This window comes from Lactuca sativa, chromosome 3 (genome assembly GCF_002870075.4).
Source record: "Lactuca sativa cultivar Salinas chromosome 3, Lsat_Salinas_v11, whole genome shotgun sequence".
NCBI lineage: Eukaryota > Viridiplantae > Streptophyta > Magnoliopsida > Asterales > Asteraceae > Lactuca > Lactuca sativa.
In genome coordinates, this window is record NC_056625.2 from 164,804,929 (window position 1) to 164,823,255 (window position 18,327).

Genomic DNA, 18,327 nt, shown 5'->3' on the forward strand with positions numbered 1-18,327 from the left:
CGCAAGTTGCGATGACGCACCTGATGACTACTGAACTCACGACGTGAATTCAGTATTTCAGCCCTATAAATAGAAACCGAAGGCAGTCAGGTTTGGCTGCTAATTCCTTAACCTCTCTCCTACTCTACTCATCTTTAAGCCTACTTTTAACCCCCCGAAGCCCCGGTATCATCTTGCAACCCGAAGCAAGTCCTGAAGCTCCAAAGATCTCGAGAAGAAAAGAGTTTTGAGTCGAAGCTCTGCCCGCGAGAAGTCCGGTTTTTGTTAAGCATCCTGGTTTCACCAAAGAATATTGTTTTAAAGAGCGGTAGAGTTGTCCGATCATCGTCTTATCAAGTAACTGCATAGTCCCTTTCACATACACGATTTAATACAAGTATCGATTGAATGTATTAGGTATATGTTTTATGTGAGTGTATTGTTGTTATCTTCTAAACGCATAGGTATGATTTATTCTCTATGAAATACGTGTTATGTGTATATGTATCATCTGTTATTTGGATTGAGTATGAATGAACATGCAATATAGGTTTTAAACTATGTATAAAAAAAGTATATTTTATCTACAACTATGTTGGGTGGAACATGGGTAGATAGTGATGTGTGATGAAATAAAAATGATGAGAGGCCTCGATGTTGTTGTTAATCTAGTCATCTAGCGGAGTATGGATGACGACCACGGACTCTTTCTAGACTGTCTAGTGGAATGTTGGCAGGTTCATAACCCGTAGGTGTTGTGAACGATGTGTTCACCGGTGTACTCTATCCCCCTCATGGTTGCCTTTAGGACATCTATCGTTGAGGAAACCCCTTTGCAGTAATGTCCATCCCGATGAAAATCCTAGGTTAGGTCCCTGGTAATAGATGTTGTTTTAGGGACGTAAAGTGAGGATAACGGGAATGGGTAATCGGGTTATTGTTGGTTGGTGAAATTAAATATAATTATTTATTGTGGGTTGAAAACCCTATATGCTCACCAGGATCCCAAGCCTGACCCACTCAGTTTTATTTGTATTACAGGTAGTGGCACGAGAGCATAAGATGTATGAATCATCAAGTTATTTTGTTTATAGGCCAATAGTTGTATATAACTATTGTAAGGCTTATAATGTGTCGTTTATGCTTTTGGTTTGTATCGGAACATGACATCCCGAGTTTTGTTATATATGAAAATACATTTCTTTAAGGAATGCTTTGATAAATTTTATTTATCGTATTTTGTCTTGGGAACAAATTCTGCAACTCTTTTAAATCAAAGGATTACTTTAAAAATTATTTTAAAAGCATAAATTAAATCAGTCTTTTTCTGGCCGTGATTTTGGAGATGTCACAGTTGGTATCAGAGCATTACTTTAAGCGAACTAGGAATTTGTAGGATTTCTAGACTTAAACTTAGAATGCTAAGTGAAGATTGTGAGATAAGTGTTTGTTATATTTTAGACACGAGCACTAGTTTATTTTAGGAAAGATGCCTAAAATTCTTTTATGTGCTATATGTTATATGTTTGCCATATATGATATTATTTGTTCAGATCTACGGTTTATTGCCAACCGGATCTGGAGACCTTACATGTTTCGGTTTTTAAGCGTATGACGAAGGTATTAGAACTAGCATGTAAACGTTTAGGAGTGATAAGGATGATTTATTTATCTATCATGGATGCGGATCTAATTTCACCTTATTCGGTGTATAGATCAAAAATGGCAAGAACCAGAAGTGGCGTTGGAAACACCGATGAAAACAGGAATCAACCACCTGTGATTAAGCGAGTACCTATTGTAGCAACAACACCTGAGCCAATGACAATGGATGGGGGTACAAATGATGATCCAAATGATGTTGGATCGTCAAATGGAAGAAACTAGATGTCTGCTTCGGCAGAATCGTGAAGAACCTTCAATGCCGATTGAACAGCCCGAATTGAATGAAGGGCATTCGGAAGGAGGAAACTTCAGTGGGATTGTTGGTCAAGCCAACCCACCGATTGTTAGGAAAATCAACCAGGATGGAGGAAATGATGGGTGTGGGTGCAAGTACAAGGATTTCATGGCATCCAAGCCACCATGTCTATCCGGAAGCCCGACGCCGGTAGAAGTTATAAACTAGGTCTCCGAAATGGAGACAATGTTCGAGAGTTGCGAATGCAGCAACCGATAGAAGACCGCTCTTGCGATCCCTCGGTTAAAAATCTGGCATGTTGAGTTGGTGGAAGTTGTTAGCTGACTCAATGCTCAAGGGAGAAGCGAGCAAAATGTCTTGGGAAGACTTTGTGGTGCAACTCAAATTGCAATACTGCTCCAAGCAGGACCTTCTGGAATCAATAATAAGTTTCAGAATTTGAAGAAGGGAAAATTGAGCATTACTGAATATGCTGCTAGTTTCACAGAAAAGATGAAGCTTATCCCATATTTAGTTCTAACTGAACTCTCTAAGGTCAACAAGTTTGCCCTCGGACTACCAGCGGACTATGGTCCAATTGTTAAGCAAGCAACCACATTGAAAGCCACCAGCTGAGCTGCTAGAAATGTTGAGACTCAGATTAAGGAGAAGGTTCTTGAGAGGTTAGAGGTTGGTGAGAAGAGGAAGTTCGATGGACCCTCAAGGTCCAGCAAAAAGGGTAAATTCTCGAAGTCTAGTTCGAGAGGAGGTGGAGGAGGCGAAGCGAAATGGTGCAAAAAATGCAAGAAGAAGCATCTTGGGAAATGTGGCGGGGAAGCCACATGCTTCAAATGTGGAAAGCTAGGGCACTATGCCAACGAATGCACCCTTACCAAGAAAGTCTGCTATGGGTGTAGTGAGGAAGGGCACATCTTGAGGGAATGTCTGAAGAAGAAGGAGGCAGCAAAGCCCAACATTCCACCAAAGCCGAAGGCGAGAGCCTTCCAGATGACACTGGAAGCTGCTAAAGACGAAGTTGATGTCGCTTCAGGTACCTTTCTCGTAAACAAATTGCCTGCCCAAATTTTATTTGATTCTGGAGCCAACTACTCCTCTATCTCGCATGAATTTGGTAGAAAACTAGGTTTGGCTGTCGATAGACTAGATAATGCTTTATTAGTTTGTACCTGTTAGCCATCATGTGAAAAACATCTGAATTGATTTGAATGGGAATAAGTTCCACGAGGAATTATTGCCTATTGAGTTGAATGGTTTCGACATCGTGCTGGGAATAGGTTGGCTTAGTGCCTATGATGTCAAGATATTATGCAAGAAGAAGATAGTAAAAATAAACCCACCAGGAAAAGAGTCATTTATGGTGTATAGGGACAAACGCAGAGTAATTCTAGAATCATTTCTCTAATGAAAGCCAGAAAGTGTTTGGCCAAATGATGTACATCATATTTGGCATTCGTGATCGATGCTAAGAAGGAGAAAAAGGAGATGCAGAGCATTCCTGTCGTGTGTGATTATCCGAAAGTATTTCCCGAAGATCTTCCCAGATTACCGCCTGATAGACAAGTGGAGTTCAGAATATACTTGTTACCAGGGACGACACCAATAGCCAAAGCACCTTATAGACTAGCACCGACGGAGATGAAGGAGCTGATGATGCTACTTCAGGAGTTATTGGACAAAGGTTTCATAGACCTAGTTCATCACCCTGGGGAGCTCCAGTGTTATTCGTTAAGAAAAAAGGACGGGAGTATGAGGATGTGCATCGATTACAGAGAGTTGAACCAAGCAACAATAAAGAATAGATATCCGTTGCCAAGGATTGATGACATGTTCGATCAACTACAAGGTTCAAATTATTTTTCAAAGATCGACCTAAGGTCAAGATATCATCAGCTGAAAGTAAGAGAAAAGGATATCGAGAAAACTGCATTCAGAACACGATATGGACACAACGAGTTTTTGGTTATGTCGTTTGGACTAACCAATGCTCCAACAGCATTCATGGATTTAATGAACAGAGTTTGTAATCCGTTCCTTGATAAATCTATGATAGTATTCATAGATGACATTCTGATTTACTCGAAAAGCCAAGAGGAGCATGGCAGACGCTTGCGAGAAGTGTTGGAAGTCTTGAAGAAGGAGAAGTTGTATGCTAAGTTCTCCAAATGTGATTTTTGGATTCGAGAAGTCCAATTCTTGGGTCACATGGTCAACCAAGAAGGGATAATGGTTGATCCAGCAAAGATTGAAGCTGTGATGAAGTGGGAACAACCGAAAAGTCCCACGGAGATCCGAAGCTTTTTGGGATTAGCCGGATATTACCGAAGGTTTATCCAAGGCTTTTCTTCGATCGCGACTCCTTTAACAACTTTGACTCACAAAGGAGCTACTTATACTTGGAGTGATAAGCACAAAGAAGCATTCGAGCTGCTAAAGAAGAAGCTATGTAAGGCACCGATTCTTTCTCTACCCGATGGAGTTGAAGACTTCGCTGTATATAGCGATGCGTCTGGTGTTGGGTTGTGTTGTGTTTTGACCCTAAGAGAAAAGGTGATAGCATATGCGTCTAGATAGATGAAGGAGCATGAAAAGAACTACCCCACTCACGATTTGGAGCTGGCAACGGTAGTTTTCGCTCTAAAGCTATGGAGGCATTACCTCTATGGCACAAAGTGCAAACTTTTCACTGATCATAAGAGTCTCCAATATCTCTTTAATCAGAAAGAATTGAACATGAGGCAACGACGCTAGCTAGAGTTACTCAAGGACTACGACTGTGGGATACTTTACCACCCCGGTAAAGCTAATGTTTGTGACAACCTGAAATTTTCGTTTGTACGAACTCTACAGTCAAACACTTCAATTAAAAGTCAAATTCATTTCTGCTAATTTTTAGCTCAGTTTGAAGTCCGTTTGGGTATTTTTAAATATTTATTCTTCAAACGAATAAATGAAAGGAAGTATACTTTAGGATTAATGGTACAACATTTAAGTCACAAAACTCCAAGAGTTAGGAGTGTTCGGCCCAATTAGTGTTTGGACCGAAAACCCTAAAGGGTATATAAATGACACTTAGTCATTTTTACCATTCTTTTTCCATTTCCAAGTCAAGAACAATTCTCTCTCAAGTATCATCCGAATTTTTGTCAAGATCTTCAAGATAGTAAGTGTTTTCTTCCTTGTTTAGTTGATCTCTTCCATTATCTAGTGATCTTACATGATTTCATCCGTGAAATCATTCCATTTTCTTAGATCTTCAAGTGTTCTTCAAGAACACCAAGAACACACACTAGTGTTTTGGTCCAGAAACAACTCTATAAGCCTCTAAATCATAAGTATTACTCTCTTATACTTGTTATCTAGTTAAAACTCTTGATTTAGGACTTGAAATCGACACTTATCCATGAAAAAAAAAGGAATTTTCGGTTTAGTGTATCTCCTTAGACCTAGAACCCTCATGAAGGGTGCAATATGACTCTAAACCTTTCCTAAGGCTAAAGCATGAACCCTAGAAACCGACCCCATTGAGCATGACTCTTGAAAAGCATCATTTTTACAAGAGTTGATGACTTTCAGTTGAATCTCCTTATACCGAGAACTCCATGACCGAAAGGTCATTTGGACCGAGAACTCATTTCGACCGAGGACCCTAAGAACCGAATACCACTTGGACCGAAAGCTCCATTTGGTAGCTATACACTCCTTTTATGCAATCCTAAGAGATTGTAACACTTCCATTTAAGAAATTCTTATTCCTAAAGGAGTAATACTTTACTTAATTAATTGTATAAACACTAATTATATACATATATGTGTCTTTATATGCTAAATAGGATCCGTGGGTGCTCAAGTCTTCACTTGACACTTAGCATCTTTAGTCCGATCTTACATTCGCATCATTCACTACAAGTAAGTTCATACCCCTTAATCAACCTTTTAAATGATTTTAAATGCTTTTATAGGGAGAATACAAGTTGAATATCATAGTTATTATATCAATCACATGTGATTAATAACTATCAATCGATAGATTTAATATACTTTCAAACTGTTTTACCAAACATATGACTTCAAACTGCTTATCAAACTATTTTACATATTAAACTCTTTATCAAATTCACTTTTTTATAGCAAACCTTTCTGTTACAGTTTACAAACTTATATATTGTTAAAACCATGTCTACTACATATATAGTTATATAAATAAGGTTTAAAGGACTTAGGACTGATAACTCACTTTATTTCTTGTTCCTTGTTTGGTTGTGGACTTGGAGTACCCGGTTGTTTGTCCGAGTGTCGTTGAATCCTTACTTATATATTATGTATATATGTATAGATATAAAGACTTTTATCTCATTTCAATACATTCAGTCATACAAACAAGTCTACTAGTAAACTATAATAGGTATAGTTTAGGGTTATACTGCTTACTACTTCTAGTCCAATGAAGCATACAAAGAGTCAGTTCATTCATGAGTCACTACTTACTAGTATGAGAAACTATACAACTATACTATGTTGAGAAACTATACAACGATACTATGATGAGAAACTATACAACGATACTATGATGAGAAACTATACAACGATACTATTATGAGAAACTATACAACGATACTATGATGAGAAACAATACACTCACTACACAAGTACATATATTACATATACAAGTATACTATAACATAAATGTGATCCATTGTATCGGGCATGTCTTCATTGCCATGGCCCGAGTTGTAACCAGAATCTCCTGGAGGGAGAGCGTGAGTTTGCGTATAAATCTATACTGGATTGACTATCCTACACCTTGTTGCTAGCTACAGTGGGACCTGCAGGTCTTCGGGTGCCAAATGTCATTTCTTTTGACGACTTACATTGTCGTGTTCATAGTCGATAGTATGGTACAATTAATCAAATAATACCTTGATATAAATCCGGTTTAAGGTAGTTAGTACAGTAGTAGTTATTATAATACAACACTACAGTACTACATTAATTTACCCTTTACATTTATTTGGTGATCACTTCACTTAAACGTTAATGTACAAACTATATTTTGATAATGAAAGTTACACTTGGGAAAATTATACGCTCTTACAAGAAACAAACATACAAAACAGTCGTGCCTTGGTAGAAGGCTACTTTTAGTAGAAAATATAGGGTTTTCTACGAGTTACAAACCTTTACAAACACTTACAAACATTCACATACTTTTACTACAAACATTTATAAACTCGTACCTCAAACACTGTTTCAAACATTTTGATACAATCATCGACACTAAATACTTATGAACTCACCAGCTTTAATGCTGATAAACTCTTTCAAAATAACTTGTATTCTCATGTCATCAGTAGACAGGTACCGATGCTAGCTTTTGAGAAGATGGAGCGCATACAAGATTCATCTTTTATTTTGATTCATATTTTGGTGCCTTATAAACCACAAAACACACTTGTATTAAAATTACATTATTAATGCAATGGATGATGTTGTTTACTTGTTTACTATTATACTGTGTTGTGATATTATACATGACGTCCTCCGCCCCAGAACATTTCCGCCGTTCTTGGTTTTGGGGTGTGACAATGTTGTCGATGATGCTCTCAGTCAGAAAGCCAATCTTGAAAGAAAAAGGCCAAGAGTGTTGAGAATAGAAGTTGTCTCGACAATTATGGAGAGTATAGAGAAAGCTCAAGAGGAAGCTTATGAGAAGAATGACCGAAAGGGAGAACATTTGGGCAAAACGTTAGTGTTCGGTACAAACAGTCACAAACTGAAGGTATTCCACGATCGTATTTGGGTACCTAAGTCAGGAGGAATAATAGATCTTCTGATAGAAGAAGCTCACAAAACCATGTACTCGATTCATCCCGGTATCACTAAAATGTATAGGGACCTAAAACCCTACTACTGGTGGCCGACGATGAAGCTTGATATTGCAAATTATGTGGCCGAGTGTGTGACCTGTGCAAGATTCAAGGCACAACATCATAAACCATACGGGAGTTTAGAACCTTTACCTGTGCTGATGGGTAAGTGGGAAGACATTTCCATGGATTTTGTCACTAAACTGCCCAGAACAAAGAATGGTCACGACATGATTTGGGTGGTCGTTGATCGCTTCAATAAGAGTGTGCATTTCATAGCAACCAATGAGAAATGGTCTATGGATAAGCTTGTGAATTCTTACATGATGGAAATTGTGAGGCTTCACAGTGTTCTGTTAACGATTGTGTCAGATCGTGACAGCCGTTTCACCTCATGATTTTGGAGAAGTCTACAAGAGGAATTGGGTACCAAGTTGTGTTTGAGTACAGCTTACCATCCACGGACTGATGGTCAGAGCGAACGAACGATACAAACGCTTGAACATATGCTGAGAGCATGTACCCTGGAATTCCAAGGTAACTGGGATGAACATTTTCCTTTGGTAGAATTCTCCTACAATAATAGTTTCCATTCAAGCATAAAGATGACACCTTATCAAGCTATGTACGGACAAAAATGTCGTACGCCGTCTTGTTGGCTTGAGGCTGGGTAAAAGCAGTTTATGGAACCCGAGATAGTCCATCAAACTGCTGAAAAGTTGAAAATTATTAGGGAGAGAATGTTAGCAGCTCAGGATCGTCAAAAGAGATATGGTGACAACAAGCGAAGACCGATGACTTTTGAAGTTGGGGATTTAGTTTTGCTTAAAGTCTCGCCGTGAAAGGGACTTATAAGATTTGTAAAAAGGGGATAGTTAAGTCCAGTGCTTATTGGACCGTTTAAAGTTCTTCAGAGGATTGGGAACCAAGCTTACAAGCTCGAGTTACTCGAAGTTCGGGGCGCGAACCCTGACACTTTTTTAGAGTTCACGATGTGAACACAGTGTTCATGACGTGAATCAGTAATAATGCCTTCTGGAGCCTGACAGACGCAAGTTGCGATGACACACCTGATGACTACTGAACTCACGACGTGAATTCTGAGATTCACGACGTGAATTTAGTATTTCAGCCCTATAAATAGAAACCGAAGGCAGTTGGGTTTGGCTGCTAATTCCTTAACCTCTCTCCTACTCTGCTCATCTTTAAGCCTACTTTTAACCCCCCGAAGCCCCGGTATCATCTTGCGACCCGAAGCAAGTCCCGAAGCTCCAAAGATCTCGAGAAGAAAAAAGTTTTGAGCCGAAGCTCTGCCCGTGAGAAGTCCGGTTTTTGTGAAGCATCCCGGTTTCACCGAAGAATATTGTTTTAAAGAGCGGTAGTGTTGTCCGAGCATCATCTTATCAAGTAACTGCATAGTCCCTTTCATATACACGATTTAATACAAGTATCGACTGAATGTATTAGGTATATGTTTTATGTGAGTGTATTATTGTTATCTTCTAAACGCATAGATATGATTTATTCTCTATGAAATACGTGTTATGTGTTTATGTATCCTCTGTTATTTGGATTGAGTATGAATGAGCATGCAATACAGGTTTTAAACTATGTATAAAACAAGTATATTTTATCTACAAATATGTTGGGTGGAACATGGGTAGATAGTGATGTGTGATGAAATAAAAATGATGAGATGCCTTGATGTTGTTGTTAATCTAGTCATCTAGCGGAGTATGGATGACAACCACGGACTCTTTCTAGACTGTCCAGTGGAACGCCGGCAGGTTCATAACCTGTAGGTGTTGTGAACGATGTGTTCACCGATGTACTCTATCCCCCTCATGGTTTCCTTTAGGACATCTATCGTTGAGGAAACCCCTTTGCAGTAATGTCCATCCCCGATGAAAATCCCAGATTAGGTCCCTAGCAATAGATGTTGTTTTAGGAACGTAAAGTGAGGATAACGAGAATGGGTAATCGGGTTATTGTTGGTTGTTGAAATTAAATATAATTATTTTTTATGGGTTGAAAACCCTATATGCTCACCAGGCTCCCAAGCCTGACCCACTCACTTTTATTTGTATTACAGGTAGTGGCGCGAGAGCATAAGATGGATGAATCATCAAGTTATTTGTATTACAAGTATATTTTATCTTCCAATATAATGAGATCTAGGCAAATAAATGAGAAAGGTGCAAGATTTTACCTCCCACTGAAGCCCTAGCATGAGGATACTTTATATCCCATCGATTATCTGGATTCCTTGTTGGATAATCTCCTATTCTCCTCAAAAGATGCACTAGGTTACTCCAAGTTTAACTTCTAAGGCTCTCTTAGCTCACTACACACATTTAGGGTTTTACACAGGAAGGTTAGGCAGCTAGTGAGGCAGAAATGGGGGCATAAATTCCCTTATATAGGCCCCAACCCCAGGAAATTAGGGTTTCACAACACAACACCAACTCGGTGAGTCGGCTCTCTAACTCGTCGAGTCCATTCATTAATCCCACGCGGTCAACTCGACTCTACTCGACGAATTGGGCTCACAACTCATCGATTCACTCAATAAATCTTAAAAAATTAAATACGTAATAATACACCTGGGAGTCCGGATGTTACAAAATTCTAGACTGAAACTTAACTTTATGATACAGAAGATAAACCACTTCTTGTTGATAAGTTTACATTGTTAATGATTCACGTTGATTCCATGTCAGCGTGATTGAAACATTTCATTCTCTCCTCAACTTCTTCTTGATTAAACTTAACGATTCATTGACATACCACACACTAATAAAAGTTTGAAACTCTATGTGTACGTTTAGTCTATGTACCGTAGGCTATCACACGCACTAACCCATTCTTGCCCTTAAATTCTTCTTAAAAGCCTTGTGATTTAGCATAACATACCATACGCTTATGAGAGCTTGAAAACTATGTGTCGATGGTTAGGCTATGTACTGTAGCTTATCACACGCACCAATCCATTCTCGCCTTACATTGTTATTTATAATTTTAGGATTCAACATATGAAACCAGACGCTGATGAGAATTCGAATAATCTGTGCCGATGGGTATATCATTGTCTGTGATGTATTACACGCACTTACCCATTCTCTCCCAACAAATCTTCTATCCAAGAAGTTAATGATTTAATGTATCAACCATACACTGATAAAACTTTGACACTCTTTGCCAATGGATACATTTCATACCAAAATCTATTAAACGCATCATTCCATTCTTGCCTTTTATTCTTCTAAATAAAAGAAGTTGATGATTGATATTGCTATATTTATATATATTTTTAAGCAATATTTATTTACATTTCTATTGATATTTTGATTGTTTGCATAGAATAATGGTACTTATGAGTTTTAATTGTTATATTGTAGCCAAATAGAAGCATCTTCGAAGATAGGGACTGAAATTGACAAGATATGGAATTTTGGAGGATTGAAGAAAGGAAGAATAGAAAATCACCCAAAAGACATATTCACGACGTGAACAAGTCATGGTTCACGACGAGAATAGAGAGTTCTAGAAGATATGCATGCGGGTGGAAGAGTCCTTGCCGAACACTGTTATCTCATATTCATGACGTGAATCTATAAGGTTCACGACGTGAACTTGGGAAATCAAAAAAACTATATATATCCTTGATCATTACGACTTGAGGACTTTTTGGCTGAAGAAAGAGGTTCCAGAAGACGATTTCTAGCAGAAGAAAGGTCCTGGAAAAAGGGTTTCACCACCGAAAGAGTGAAGTTTCATAATTTAATTTACTTATTTGATACTTATGAATATGTTTCCTTATACTTTGATTTGTGATAGTATGTTAGTTGCTATTATGAGCAACTGAATCTAGCTACTCTTGTTTAGCTAGATGAACCTTCTAACTTATGAATAGCTTAATTTTTATGGATTTATTTAGTTGGTAAATTGTTTGTGTTTGATTTATAGTTACCTAGCATGCTTATGTTTGTTTCTTTAGTTGCTTAATTTCATGTTCTGTGTAGCTTAGTGACCAGTAACTGCATGAACTTGTTTACCTAATGATTTAGTGAACATTAAATTGTTAGAGCTGGGATTGGACAATCTTAGTTAGTAATTAAAGTAATTAAACTTAGTTGTGCTAGAGAATGTAGATTATGACTATAATTGCGTTTACATAATAAATCTTACACAACATATTCATAACCATAATTGGTTCGGTGTTTAATTGTGCGTGACCATACATAGTTTTACATGAATTAATTAATTATTGGTAAAGTTAGAGTTAAATTACTAATATAATTATAACCAACTTGATAATCCATAATTTTTAGCTGGCCATAAGGACGAAGTGGATTCGAACTAAACAAGAGTGTTTTTACTTATTGATTCAATTTGAGTTAAGTTCGTCTGATCTTGTAAAATCAGATAAAACCCTTTTTAAACTTGTTAATAATTAGATTAATTTAGTAGCAATTAGATTAATTAATAACACTGTTCCCTATATCGATACCCGACTTACCCAAGCTATACTGTAATCTGACTAGGTACACTGCCATAGGTGCATAGTTAGTCTAAATTTGTTAGGTTATAAATATTAAAATTAGTGGGTACTTCCGTGCACATCAATGATTCAACGTATAAAACCACACGCGGATGAGACCTCACAATACTATGTCGGTGAATGATAGTTCACAACCATGATATCAGGAGACATCTCAATATCACTCATTCGTCAGCTGCAACTTTGATCCTCTGATAATTCAACTCATGATACGCTGATTGTTTTCGTTGCCCTTATGTCTCACTAATTCTACTATTATCATCATGATTCTGGTAGTCTGATGATGCCAAAAGGGGGAAGAAAAGTTTATCATTCATTCAATAGCATACACTCTTAAAAGAAGAAGGTTACTCGTCCAAGGGGGATAAAAGTTTATCATTACTCATCCAAGGGGGAGCAAAACTCAGTTGTTGTTTATCTCAGGGGGAGAGCCTCAAAAACACAAGGAAATTCTTACTCTCAGTAGAAGCAAAAGCTGAAGAACTTAAAGTTTCAATCTTATTCACATGGGGAGCATAACTTGAAGAATTTGTTGAATATTAGTTTCGACATCATCAGATAGTGGAGATTGTAAGATATCACCTTATGACCTGATGCGTCAAACACTTCCCGCTAACCACCAACACCAGCGTCAACACCAACATCATCGCCAACACAAGATCTTATCATCGTCAACGTAAAGTTAATGATCCCGATGATATTTGTATACTACGTAGTTATACATACATATATATATATATATATATATATATATATATATATATATAGAATAGATATATGATCTATAATCTTTGTGATTAGAATCAGACCTTTACTTAGATAGATATACATCCCTTAATTAGTGGAATATCAATTATTGTAATCGTATATATTCAACATTAGGGTGAAACCCTAATGTAAGTCTTTGTGACCTTTGTTCTCTTGGTGAGAACATTCTTTCTTAGTGAAAGCATCTTTGTGATTACTTGTGTTCTTTGTTTTTCTGTTTAACCTTTGCTTAGTTAGTTAGTTCTTTGTTATTCGTACTTGAAGTGTATCTGATCGATACTCACCTTCACTTATATTACGATTATTGTTATTTTTATCAGCAAATATGAGTAATGATTACATGACATTGTCTAAAATAAAAACAAAGTCATGCAACCTATTCTTGAAATGTCTTAATCATAGTTAAAAATTATCACATTTCATCTAAGTTTCTACAACCCATGAATACACAACTAAAATCATAAGTCAACCACCCCTAGAAAAATCAAATAGATGTTAGTTATATTTGTTGCACACCCCACCTCTTAAACCCTAAAATCTAAAGATAACTATTCGTCTCATGCAAAATGGAAACTAAATTGTGCTCAAAACCATTTGTCATAAAGTTATAACTGAAACGGAAAAAATGAAACCAAACTATAAAAAATTAAAAAAAATTAAAAAAAAAAAAAAAAAAACTAGAATTCGACCAAAAAAAGCAAATAGAAAAGACCACAATACCAAAATGATCTAGGACAAAATAAAATCGGAAAGAAAGACAAGTCAGGAGAAAGACCGGATCAAAAAATACCGATATGAAAAAGAGCAGCTAAGATCTCCCAAAATAGATCGAAACCAAACAATTCGTCGTTCATGAAAAAAAACAATCGCCAGAATGACACTACTCTCCGTCCAATGCATCGTGTGTGTATACTACTAATATATATATATATATATATATATATATATATATATATATATATATATATATATATATTGACATTAGGGCTTTGGTTAAATTTTATTTGATTTTTGGTTTTAAGGTGAATGGAAAGAACATTTTAAGGTCTACCCGAGAAGACGAGGAAGGTAAATATAGAGGCAAATAATCATTTAAACTGGACTTAACGTCTGCATTTTAATCACCCCGTTAGTGCAGGGAGGCAGAGTCAAACATTGCAAAAAACTATAGTTTAATGACCACAATACTACCAATAAAACCATAGTATATGCATAAATTTGGCATTTACTATAGGAAGTAAACTTGCAATAAACTACATAAATGGTCGATACGTGATATAATGAAGATAACGACGACGATGATATATTCGTGAGTATGATGTACCGATATTCTACGGACATGCCACCGCGAGAGCCAGATCCACTACTGACAAGTCATGCGGCATCAAACAAAGATCGCTAAGAAGGGCATAGACGTCTTGTATACGATTATTTTGCGGATAATTGTGTCTACCAACCCAGCGATTTCAAAAGAAGTGTAACAATTACTTTCCCTTGAATATGCTTCTCATTATTATTAAGTATATATAATTTATTACAGATATACATATACAACTAACTAGCTATATAACAGGGAATTTAAAACTACACAATTATCTAATTATGATGAGCTGTTATTATCGCCAATACCCCCCTTCAAGCGGAGCGGTGGAGGTCCAACACGAAGCATGGCTCGAAAAGTTTCAAAAAGAGGTCGAGGTAGACTCTTTGTAAAAATGTCTACTAGCTGTAAATGAGTGGGAATGTGTTTGGTTTGAAGTTTGCCAGAGGAGACTAATTCACGGACGAAGTGATAGTCGATATCAATATGCTTTGCCCTCTTATGAGAGATCGGATTTTGGCTCAAGAACAACGCACTCTTGTTATCACATAAGAGAGTGGGAACAGATGAAGGTAAGGCATGTAGCTCACGTAGCAAGTGAGTAACCCATATGATTTCTGCTGTGGTATTCGCCATAGCCCGATATTCGGATTCACAAATGAAGCGAGAGACTGTAGGTTGCTTCTTGGCACTCCAAGAAACCAAGTTACCGTCTAAAAAAATAGAGTAGCCATACGTGGATCTACGTGTTTCAATGCAACGAGCCTAGTCAGCGTCAGAATAGCCCAAAATAGATGCGGATGGTGGTCGACGAAAGTGTAAGCCATAAGAGAGTGTGCCTTTTACATAACGCATAATTCGTTTAACAGCCTGAAAATGATCATCAGTTGGTGCTTGAAGAAACTGGCTGACCTGATTAACCGCATAAGAAAGGTCAGGTCTAGTGATGGTAAGATACTGAAGAGCACCAACCAAGGAGCGATAAAGAGTGGGGTCGGAATAAAGATTGCCAGCTGTTAAAAATTGGTCGGTTGGAGAAAGTGGTGTGGTGGTGGGTTTGGCATCAAGCAGCCCGGAACGGGTAAGAATGTCATGTGCATAATTGGCTTGTGTAAGAAAGAGTCCATCATCGGTATATGAAGCTTCAAGACCAAGGAAGTAACTCAATGTTCCAAGATCCTTAGTAGCAAACTCATTGTTCAAAAGAGAGATAAACGTGCGAATGATAGCAGGATCATTACCTGTGAGGATAATATCATCGACATATACCAAGAGATATAGAAGTGTTGATCCTCGTTTGAGTACAAATAATGAAGTGTCGGCACGGCTACAATAAAGGCCAAGAGTGACCAATAATGTACTAAACCGTTGAAACCACGCACGAGGGGCCTGCTTAAGACCATATAGAGCTTTCTTTAACCTGCACATGAAGCGGAAACTGATCATTAATGAACACCGGGGTTTGTTCCATGAACACCGTGTCAGTGAGACAGCCATTTAGGAAGGCATTTTTGACATCCAGTTGATGTAGAGGCCACCGTTGCATGACTGCTATTGATAACACAATACGTACAGTGGAGGCTTTAACAACGGGACTAAATGTATGAGAAAAATCAAGTCCAAGAATTTGAGTGAAGCCTTGAGCGACAAGCCTCGCCTTGTACCGTTCGATAGTGCCATCAGAATTAAATTTAGTTCGAAAAATCCACTTGGAACCTACAACATTTGAATTTTTAGGTCTAGGCACCAAGTCCATGTGTCATTTGATTTTAATGCTGACATTTCTTCCTCCATTTCCATGAGCCACTATGGGTGTTTAGAAGCTGATTTGAACCCTTTGGGGACTGTTGAAGAAAAAAGAGTGCTGATGAGACACGTATTCCCAAGAGAAGCTAAATCAGCAAAATGTTTCTTTTTAGAAATTCCATCTCATAAGCGTGTGACCATAGGATGCATAGAGACAGAAGTTGTGGTGAATGGTGTGGGACCAACTATGGGCTGCTCTGGTGGAAGCTGGAATGGAGCAGCAGTGGCAACCGACTGATGTTGAGGCACCGGCAAAGGAAGGGTCGCGCACAGTTTACATGGAGACGATGTTGTAGAAGGTACAACAACAGATGATGAGCTGTTATTGATGTTAGGGACTGTCGGCATAGATGGAGTACCTTGATCATCAAAGGTTGTGAAAGCCATGGTGGCAAGATCTGATAAAGATGTGACACCGGTATAGGGAAAAATACTTTCATCGAATTGAGCATGCCAGTGGTGTAAATGCATTGTGAAGTAGGATCTAAGCATTTATAACCTTTGTATTGAGTGCAGTAACCGAGGAAAATACACGGAGTACTACGAGGAGCAAGCTTATAAGGTGAATAATCTAGTAAGTATGGAAAGACCCTACACCCAAAAATCCGGAAAACCTCATAGTTAGGTACGGTATGAAAGAGGACCTCAAATGGACTTTTATTAGAGAGGATTGGGGTAGGCAACCTGTTGATTATATAAACTGCAGAACTGAATGCATGAACCCAAAGATTTGCTGGTGCGTGGGCATTAAAAAGCATAGCAAGGCCAGTTTCAGTTACGTGTCTATGTTTGCGCTCAGCACGACCATTTTGCTAAGGTATATAAGGGCATGAGATGCGATGATGTGTGCCATTGGTACTGAATAGTTGAACGACTCGTTTATTAAGAAACTCAGTGCCTCCATCACTTTGGAATTCTTTGACTTTGCAACTAAACTGTGTTTGCACAAATGTAAGGAAAGTAGAAAGAGTTGATGCAAAATCAGATTTGAGCTTCAATGTATAAAACCATGTAAATCTCGAGTAGTCATCCACAAAGATAGCATAGTATAAATATCCATCAGTTGATTCAATAGGAGCCAAACCCCACAAATCACAATGAATGAGATCGAGAACATGTATAGCTCTTTTTGGATTATCACTGAAAGGTAAACGTATGCTTTTGGACATTTGACAAGCAGTGCATATACCAGGTTTGGGCAAAAGAGAAGAAATAGACAAAGAACCATATTTATTTAACAAAGAAACAGTGTCAAAAGCTACATGTCCTAATCTACTATGCCAAATTTCAAAAGATGCAATGGTTCTCTTATTCCTTAAAGTTGCAACAAATGCCTTGTTTCCTTGTTCACGCACGTAAAGCCCATCCTCACATTTTCCCTTTGTTATTATGTCCTTGGTGTGGCGGTTCTGAATGGAAAAACATTTATTAGAGAAAAGAATATCAACTGGAGAATCATCTGTTAGTTTGCTAATAGAAAGAAGATTCTTAATGAGGTGAGGAACAACAAGAACATCCAGTAGTTTAATTTTCTTGTTAACAGTTGATGTACCAATATGAGAGATATCTAAAACATTACCATTGCCAAACATGACTTGATCTTTCCCAGTGTAGGAAGATGAGTGATCATGATTTGCTGAGGAGTTTGTCATGTGAGCCGATGAACCTAAGTCGACATACCAGTCTGGTTGAGACTGAGTAAGATTGCACTAATTTTGAAAATCATGGACTAGATTAGCACTGATGGGAGTGTTTTGCTGATAGGTAGCAAGATCGGGGCATACAAAGGCGTAATGCCCATTGATGCGGCACAGCTGGCAATGTGGGGGTCTGCGCCCATGTCCTCTGCCACCAGAAGAATTGTTTCTGCCCCCCACCCCCACCCCCTGAGAAATTGCCCATATTTAAAGTTCCACCACGAGATGATGACTGCGAGGATCGGTACTATTGAGATTTGAAAGCAACAGCAGGAGGGTTAGAGGATTGATGGATCGAGTTGATAAATAACTCGTGACTTTCAGCTTGTGAAAGAAGGCTGCGAAACGGTAGAGGTTTGAGGGCTCGATGTGTGGTAGAAAAAGACTCATAACTAGGCCCTAAGCCAAGC